General features: G+C 35.6%; 1 pseudogene; it reads left to right on the plus strand.

The window, feature by feature from the left end:
• Positions 1–3,871: 3,871 nt before the first annotated feature.
• On the plus strand, positions 3,872–5,474 carry LOC125083047 (elongation factor 1-alpha 1-like; annotated as a pseudogene).
• Positions 5,475–10,522: the final 5,048 nt, after the last annotated feature.

The following is a 10,522-nucleotide window of genomic DNA, read 5'->3' on the forward strand; positions in this document are numbered from 1 at the left end:
ATGTTGAAAAAGAAAAACAAAACTGGGGGCATCATGTTGCCTGATTTCAAGCTTTACTAAAAAGCTGTGATCACCAAGGCAGCATGGTACTGGCACAAAAACAGACACATACATCAGGGGAACAGAGTAGAGAGCCCAGATATGGACCCTCAGTTCTATGGTCAAATAATCTTTGACAAAGCAGGAAAATATACACAGTGGAAAAAATTCTCTTCAATAAGTGGTGCTGTGAAAATTGGGCAGCTATGTGTAGAAGAATGAAACTCGACCATTCTCTTACACTGTACACAAAGATAAACTCGAAATAGATAAAAGACCTCAACATGAGGCAGGAATCTATCAAAATCCTAGAGAACATAGGCAGTAACTTGTTCGACATCGGCCACAGCAACTTCTTTCAAGACATGTCTCCAAAGGCAAAGGAAACAAAAACGAAAATGAATTTTTGGGACTCCATCAAGATCAAAAGCTTCCACACAGCAAAGGAAACAGTCAACAAAATGAAGAGGCAACCCACGGAATGGGAGAAGATATTTGCAAATGACACTACAGACAAAGGGCTGATATCCAAGATCTGTAAATACCTCAAACTCAATACACACAGAACAGATAATCATGTCAAAAAATGTGCAGAAGATATAAAAAGACACTTCTCCAAAGAAGACATACAAATGGCTAACAGTGACATGAAAAAGTGTTCATCATCATCAGCCATCAGGGAAATTCAAATCAAAACCATGTTGAGATATCACCTAATACCAGTTAGGATGGCCAAAATTAACAAGACAGGAAACAAGTGTTGGAGAGGATGTGGAGAAAGGGGAACATGCTTACACTGTTGGTGGGAATGCAAGTTGGTGCAGCTACTTTGGAAAACAGAATGGAGATTCCTTAAGAAATTAAAAATAGAGCTACCGTATGACCCTCAATTGCACTACTGGGTATTTACACCAAAGATAAAGATGTAGTGAAAAGAAACGTCATATGTTCCCTAATTTTCATAGAAGCAATGTCCACAACTGCCAAACTGTGGAAAGAGCCAAGATGTCATTCAACAGATGAATGGATAAAGATGTAGCCCATATATACAATGGAATATTACACAGCCATCAGAAAGGATGAATACCCAACTTTTGTATTGACATGATGGGACTGGAGGAGATTACGCAGAGTGAAATAAGTCAAGCAGAGTAAGTCAATTATCATATGGTTTTACTTACTTGTGGAGCATAAGGAATAACATGGAGGACATTAGGAGAAGGAAAGGAAAATTGAATTGAGGGAAATCGGAGGGGGAGATGAAGCATGAGAGACTGTTGACTCTGAGAAACAACCTGAGGGTTTTGGAAGGGAGGGAGGTGGGGGGATGGCAAGCATGGTGGTGGGTATTAAGGAGGGCGTGTATTGCATGGAGCATTGGGTGTGGTGCATAAACAATGAATCCTGAAACACGGAAAAAATTAAATAAAATTTAAAAAATACATATATTGTAGAAAACAAAAGCCAGGTTTCTTGCTAATGGAAGAAGTTAGAAATAAACAAAGAGAGAATGATATAATAAATCTTGAAATTTTGGATTCAATTTGGGAGTTATCAGGTATTTGGACTTATTAGTTATTTTGAGTTTGGTATGATTTCACAGGTTTTAAAAATATGTATGTATATAAAAGAAATACAAAAGGGAGAAACATTTCCTGACTCTATCCAATGAGAGGACCTAGAGCAGCGATACCCAGGTAGCAACTAGTTAAACTAGTGAACAAGTGCACAGATCTTGTTTCTAAATACCAGCCCCAGTAAAAGAGACCAGGTACCCTTGGAGAAGTAGCTGATTCCAAGGTAAAGATAAAGAAAAATACAACATAAACCAGAAAGATCTTTACATGCCAAGAGATAAAGAACTAATAAAGGAAGAAGATGATGACAATGATGATGCCATGTCAAAGGGGCACAGAAGCAATGTGAAAGAGCTCCAAGTGGCCAAAGCTAACACAGTTTGAGAAACAATATAGTTTTGCATAGTAACCCTGAGATTAAAACAAATAAGCCTGAGTGCATAGGAATATAAAGAAAAGATATATAATTACAGAAGAATTCCTTTTAATAAATGGAACTAAATGAGGAAGATTAGAACGTCACAGTGATAATTATTGTAGGTCAAAATTAGTAGGTAAAATTATAAAGAGAGGTAGAAGTTTGTATAACCTCAAATTATTTTCCCTCAGGTATTGCTAATTACCTGAGGGAAAATTATAACTATGCAGTGAAGAAACCAGGTAGACATGGCCTTAACCAAGGTTAATATCTGCATAATAAGCCAGAAAGTCATGTAACTGCTGATGTGATCTATTCATATCAGCAGAGTCCATCTCTTCTATTTTTTCCCAAAATTCAGAACTTCAACATAGTCATGAGAAAACATCAGACAGACATCTAACCCAAACTGGATGGCATTCTACAAAATACTTCCCAAAGTGTCAAATGCTCTTCAGAAATATCAATGTCATGAGAGACAATTAAAGACTGAGAAACTGTCACAAACCAGAGGCAACTAAGAAGACAGGACAACAAAATGCAATGCAAGCTTTTGGATTAGATCATGGAAGACCAAAAAAAAAAAAAAAAAGAGGAAAAACAGTGAAGTCAAAATAAATTTTTTATTTGGCTAATAGTATTTTATCAATGTTAATAATATTGTCTCAATTATCTTAATTTTGAGAATAGTATCATGACTACATATGATATTAACTCTGAGGCTGGATAAGATGTATCCAAGAGCTTGGTTTTACTTTAGGGTAGAATTGATATGAGCCTAAGAAAAGACCCCCAACTTGTCACTGATATTTGGTAAAATTAGGTGTTGAATTTTGAAGCTGTCTTCAATCTTGATAAGAAATCAGAATAATAAAATTGCTTCTAAAATTTTGTGGAATCTGATACAAACACTGTGCTGTACTTAGTCGTGTAGCTATCAATGAGGATATAAACGTTTCAGTCAGGAAGAAGTTAATACTATTAAAATACAAATGTTTTTTCAAATATTAAAGCAGTCTAAAGCTATTTAATTAGATAAGTTACATATGGTCTTGAGAACCATTTATTTATGAATAGTGCACAAAAACTATGTGCTAAAATACAAGTTATGTATCTACTCTTATGTTTTCATTTATTTTTCAAAAGATTTTATTTATTTATTTGAGAGAGAGAGAGAGTAGGGGGAGGAACAGAGAGAGAGAGAGCGACTAGTAGACTCCACACTGAACATCAAGCCCAACATGGGGCTTGATCGTAGGACCCTGAGATCATGACCTGAGCCAAAACCAAGAGTCGGGCTTAACTGACTGAGCCACCCAGGTGCCCTGTTATGCTTTTATTTGTGATCTGCCTTTTTCTAAAAAGGATTTAAAATAGATATACCCTAATAAACCTATTAGTAATAATGACCAGAAAAATTATTTTTCATAATCTTCCCATAGATCTGAGGAAACTTCTTAGATAAGGGAAAGATAAAATTGAATTATTTATAGAAATATTACTTAATAACTGACAAAAAAGCTAACTTGGGTCATATACTAATGATTATAAAAAATATTATAGATAACCACTTAGTAGATACAAGTAGCCATTTAAATTTTGCAAAAGAATGAATTTATCATTTTAGATCATATGGTTTTGGGTCCAATAATAATGATATATTAATACTATTTTAAAGCTGAAATGGCCATAGCCAGACCAGTCCTTTTACTCTTTAAGTGAAGAAACAAAAACCAGTTAGGGTGTTCTCTATTAGACTACTGAACTTCATTTTTTCACAACGGGTTTGCCACAAGAACATAGGTGTTGTGAAAACCACCACTAAACCTAAACCAAAATGGGGAAGGAAAAGACTCATATTCACATTGTCATCATTGGACATGTAGATTCTGGCAAGTCTATCACTACTGGTCATCTGATCTACAAACGTGGTGGGACTGACAAAAGAACTACCGAAAAATTTGAGAAGTAGGCTACTGAGACAGGTCAGGGCTCTTTCAGGTATTCCTGGGTCTTGAATAAACTGAAATCTAAACATGAAAATGAACATGATATCACTGTTGATTTCTTCCTGTGGAAATCTGAGACAATTAAGTATTATGTGATCATTATTGATGTCCCAGGACACAGAGGCTTTATCAAAACTTGAATACAGGCACATCTTGGGCTCAGGCTGAGTGTTCTGTCCTGATTGTTGCTGCTGGTGTTGGTGAATTAAAAGCAAGTATCTCCAAGAATGGTCAGACCCCTAAGCATGCTCTTCTGAGTTACACACTGGGTGTGAAACAATTAATTGTTGGTGTTAACACAATGGATTCCACTGAGTTGTCCGAAAGCCAGAAGAGATACAAGGACATCATTAAGGAAGTTAGTACCTACATTAAGAAAATTGGCTATCTCCCTGACACAGTAGCAATTATGCCAATTTCTGGGTGGGAGTGGTGACAATGTACTGGAACCAAATGCTAACATGCCTTGGTTCAAGGGATGGGAAGTCACCCATAAGGATGGCAATGTCAGTGCTACTTGAAGCAATCATGCTGCTTGAAACTCTCGATTGCATTTCTGCCACCAACTCATCCAACTGACAAGCCCCTTGATTGTGCCCCCTCAGCACATCTACAAAATTGGTGGCACAGGTACGGCCCCTGTGGGCTGAGTGAAGACAAGTGTTCTTAAATCTAGCATTGTGATCATCTTTGTTCCAATGTTACAACTGAAGTAAAGTCTGTTGAAATGTACCATGAAGCTTTGAGTGAGGCCCTCCCTGGGGACAATGTGGTCTTTAATTTCAAGAATGTATCAGTCAAAGATGTTCATCACGGTAATATGACTGGTGACAGCAAAAATGACCCACCAGTGAAAGCAGCTGGCTTCACAGCTCAAGTGATTACCGTGAACCATCCAGGCCAAATCAGTGCAAGATACGCACCTGTACTGTACTGTCACAGCTCACACTGCCTGCAAGCTTGCTGAGCTCAAGGAGGAGACTGTCATTCTGGAAAAAAGCTGGAATGGCCCCAAGTTCTTGAAATCTGGTGATGCTGCCATCACTAATATGATCCCTGGCAAGCCTATGTGTGTTGAGAGCTTCTCTGACTATCTTCCTCTGGGGTGTTTTGCTGTTAGTGACATGAGACAGACGGTTGCTCTGGGTGTCACCAAAGCAGTAGATAAGAATGCAGCTGGAGCTGGCAAGATCATCAGGTCTGCCCAGAAAGCTCAGAAGCCTAAATGAATATTATCTCCAATACCTGCCACCCCAGTCTTAATCAGTAGTGGAAGAACAGTATCAGAACTGTTTGTGTCAATTGGCCATTTAATTTTAATAGTAAATGACTGGTTAATGATAAAAATGCATTGTAAAACATGCAGAAGGAAAGGAGAATATTCTGTGGACCATTTGGGCTTTTTTGTGCATATGTGGCAATTTTAAGTTAGTAGTTCTATAATCAGTACTTTTTTGTATAGTTTCAAGTTTTTATTTAAATTGCAGTTACTTAACATATATTATTAGTTTCAGAAATAGAATTTATTGATTCATCTCTTCTATACAACATGCAGTGCTCATCACAAGTATTCTTCTTAATAACCATCACCCATTTAACCCTTCCACCCACCCACCACCCCTCCAGCAACCCTCAGTTTGTTCTCTAGAGTTAAGAGTTTGTTTATGGTTTGCCTCTCTCTCTCTTTTTTTTCCCATGTTCATCTGTTTCATTTCTTAAATTCCACATATGAGTGAAATCATTTTGGTCAAATTGTTTCCAAAAATACTGATTTTAGTACTTTTTAATGGAAACAACTTGACCAAAAATCTGTCACAGAATTTTGAGACCCATTAAAACAAGTTTAATGAGAAAAAAAGAATATTGAACTTCATATTTGTCTTCAGCTAATGACTAATTTTTTTTCACTTTGGAAAAAAATTCTCATTCTGTGAAAACATTAAAAAATAAGCTAATATATGCCCCAATCATAGTTCTATGAACATATCTGTCACTCTTCCCTTTTGTGTTTCCTCTGTTCTTTCCCAACTAGACTCCATGCTATCCCCCCAAATCTATGTGTTCTGTTTTATAAGTCTGCTTGCTCTATTTTCTCTACCCAGAACAATTTCTCTTTCATCTTTTCCTAATGTATGCATTCCCATTCTTTCTTTAAGAATCAGTTCAAATAACACCTATTCTAAAAAAAAAAACTCCCCAGTAAAAATTTTCTTTTCTGTCCTCTCCGTAACACTCTTTTTCTCTTAACTACATTCATTTATTAATCCATCTATCCATTTTTTTTCAATGAATATATATTGAAGGCTTACTATGTGTTAGTTCTAAGGACAAGATATACATTGGTGAACAAGCAGACATGGTTCCCAGGTTGAAAACACAGGAACAGAAGAACATGTAAATATGAGTGTATGGTTTTTTTTTCTAGATATATAAACAGATAGATAATGGATTGATATAAATGTTTATAGATATATAACTAGGATATATAATTTTTTACGTAGGGTCTGAGTTATTGTATCTCCTATATTAGAATCATTATTATCATTCTATGAACACCATATAAAACAATAGAGCATATTTTTTTTTCTAAAATGACTGTGACATAGGAGTTAAACACATCTTACCACAGAAGTTATAAAACAGAAATTAAAGATAACTTGTAAGGACTGTTTACAATTATCACAAAGCAAAATACAAAAAGACAAATGTTTCTAACTGGTTTACCTAAAATGAGTCACTCATGTTTTCTGCACATTTAAAAGTTTGCTAATAGATGTACAGAATCACACTGGTATATGCACAAAGTGTGCATTTTTATCTTGAATTTTCATATGATAATTTTCAAGATAAATAGTAAAGTTAAAGTGAACCTTAGAGGTTTCTTAACATTCTGAAAAACAACGTATTAACCACTAAAAAATGTGTTAGCCACTAAAGGAACTAAAGTGAGCTAAAGGAAAATGTAATTAACTATTACAGATGATTAATTAAAAAATAGTGAGACAATTATGGGGATAGGGAGGGAAAAAATGAAACAAGATATGACTGGGGAGGGAAATAAATCGTAAGAGACTCAATCTCAGGAAACAAACTGAGGGTTGCTGAGGGGTGGAGAGGTAGGGTAGGGTGGCTGGGTTATGGACATTGGGGAGGGTATGTGTTATGGTGAGTGCTATGAATTGTATAAGACTGATGATTCACAGACCTGTACCCCTAAAGTAAATAAAACATTATATGTTAATTTAAAAAAATGAGACAATTATGGTGCAAAGCTTTGTATGTCCTTTGTTTGAACCCACTACAGTAATACTGAAACCAAAATAATAACAAAGAAAGAAACTGTCTCAGCTCATGTCTCTATCTCCAGTGCTTATAATAATGTCATGATAAATGTACGTTAACACTCCAGATGGTGTTTTCTGAACTGACCTGAATTTTACAAGGACTAATACAACCAAGATAACCTAGCCATCAAGCATTAGAGCTTGAATTCTAACTCCATTTTTTTTTTTTTTTTTTTTTTGAGAGAGAGAGAGAGAGAGAGAGCAAAAGAGACAGTACAAGCAGGGGTGGGGGTGGGAAGGAACATAAGAAGATGGAGAAGCAGACTACCTGCTGAGTTGGAAGCCTGAAGCAGGATTCCATCCCAGGACACTGAGAAGATGACCTGAGCTGAAGGCAGATTTGTAACTTACTGAGCCACCCAGGTGGCTGATTGAGTTCAAGATATTTCCAACGTGAATTTATTCATTGGTCTAACAAAAAAGAAAGGCAATTAAAGTGACTTTTTTAGCAAGAAGCTGCCCACATTGTGAGCATACAGTGTGATCAATGTTTTAGTGATTTGATCCCTAACGGTGGAAATATCAGGTGCCAATAATGTTTCCATTTTCTTGGAGGGTCACAGCCATCTCAAAATTCCAGACAAAGTAGAAACTTATCGAAATGGCCAATTACTTGAAACTTTCTTTCCTGATAGAAACCCTTGGTGATTACATAACTCTAAGTCTACAAAAAACATAAAGGACAAAATAGCTTTTCTCTTCTTTTTACCAAAGATGATCCTTTTAAAAAAGATAAACCTCACATTTCATTATAAAATAAGAAAATGAAAATCAAAACTGGAAAGCTCATTTCATTCTATCTTTCATGGAAATATCATTCTACCAATACAAATACAAAAATTTGCCACTGGAATTTTTAGGACATTAGTCAAAATGCTCAAAGACAAATAGAAAAAAATGCCCATGAGGGTACAGTAAATTGGTAACAAAAATAATCTATGTTCTAGGTTAATATATATTTTCAAATTTAATATTAATTCCTTGTAAACTATAATCCAATACACATTATTGAACTTTATTCCTTTTGGGATGATAGAGTGAAAATAGCAACACCTCTGTTAGAAGGAATTAGACTAAGTTTGAAATACACCAGTACTATCACTCTAGACAAACTGCTTGCCTTTCTGAGCTCCAATTTCTTTATCCATAAAATAAGGGTAAATTTTATACAAAAAGCATTTATTACAAGATTGAGACACAGCAAATGCACTCAGATGTGTGTTAATGCCTAAACAAAATATCTGAGCTTCTGTAAAATCCTGGAAACATGCAGACTTGTATTTACAAATGCCTACAGTAACGTTTCTCAAGATGTGGTCTGTAGACTCTTAATGAGTCTCTAAGACAAGGGAGTTCGTGAAATTAAACTATCTTCATAATAATACTAAGGCATGGTTTTCCTTTTCTACTCTTTTTCCCTTAAACATGTACAAAAGAGACTTCCAAAGGTTACATGATATGTGGCATTATCACTATGGAAACTAATGGAATGTTTATTTGTATAATATTATATTTTAAATATTTATCAGATTTAACTAATATGATAAACATATATATGTTTATTTATATATAGATAGATAGATATAGATATATACAGATAGATAGATAGATAGATTACCCAGACATACAATAAATCATGTATTCCTCAATAATTTGTAAGTGTCCTGAGATCAAAATTTGAGAAATGCTGGCCTGGAGATACTAAGTGCCACAGTATTTTTTTTTTATAAGATTTTATTTACTTGACAAAGGCACAGCAAGAGAGGGAACACAAGCAGAGGGAGTGGGAGAGGAGAAGCAGGCTTCCCACTGAGTGGGGAGCCCAATGCGGGGCTTGATCCCAGGACCCTGGGATCATGACCTAAGTCATGTCTGTCTGAAGGCAGACACTTAATGACTGAGCCACCCAGGCACCTCTGAGTTCCACAGTATTTTAGACCATAATTATCTCAGAAAAAGAAAATGCCAGAAGATTTTAATATCCCTACCCTCAAAGTTTGAAAACAAACATTTCAAGGTGGATCAGTCAGTTAAGTACCTGACTCTTGGTTTTAGCTCAGGTCATGATCTCAGAGTCCTAAGATCCAGCCACCACAGGCTCCATGTTCAGCACAGAATCTGCTTGAGATTCTCTCCTTCTGGCTTCCCCTCCTGCTCTGGCCCTCTCCCTGCTCATGCTGTCACTCTCTCTCAAATAAATAACTAAAATCTTAAAAAAAAAAAAAAAAGAAAGAAAGAAAGAAAAAGAAAAAGGAAAACAAACATTTTGAAAAGACTTAGCCTGGCTATTTAAATTTGTTTCCTAGAAAGCATTATTATGTTGAACCAGCACAGCCTAAATCTGGACCTCAGTCTTATTTTTATAGAAAGTGACTGTTTTTAGTAGATCCAGAGCTTAACAGTGTTTATCAGACAAATGTACCTATGCAGAAATGTTGATAAAACAAAATAAATCAAAATGTCAATTTTTATGTAAACTATGATGTCCACCCTTGTCAATGAACTATGCCATTTATCTGAGGAGTTCCTTTTCTACTTTCAGAACCTGAAGGATGATCTTAGCCATTCCACTCATTCAAAATCCATAGGGTTAAGAGCAAAGGATCTGAGATATATTATGTTATATTCCACTTAACACATGGTAAAACTTTTGGAAATATCATTGACCCAGGGAAAGATATATGACATGACCTAATAATGGTCATGTTATCTAAATTAAACTTCTCTCGCCCCATATAAAATTTGACACTGCATAATATAAACAAGCAAAAAAGAACACCACATTTTATTGAAAGAATACCAAATAATTTACAGCATCTATGGAAAGCCTGGGGGAAAAATACTGACATAAATATAAAATCCAAAAGGGAAGTTATGTTGCCAAAAATACAGGCAGTATCATGAGCTCAACCGTAGGGTTAAGATACTATTGTCACAGAAGAATGGATTCAGCCTCTGATAATGTTATCTTTCTTCTCCCACATGAATAATTCCTAAGAGACCCCTGCTCTTTGTGTCCTTCACTCCAAATAAAAATTCCAAGTGGACGCTTCAGACTGATTAAGTTTAATTTATATATCCTTGCCCCCTTTAGGTATTTGATTTAATCTGTTCTCAATCAGCATAATGCAACCC

The sequence above is a fragment of the Lutra lutra genome, chromosome 13, assembly GCF_902655055.1.
Source record: "Lutra lutra chromosome 13, mLutLut1.2, whole genome shotgun sequence".
NCBI classification, from domain to species: domain Eukaryota; kingdom Metazoa; phylum Chordata; class Mammalia; order Carnivora; family Mustelidae; genus Lutra; species Lutra lutra.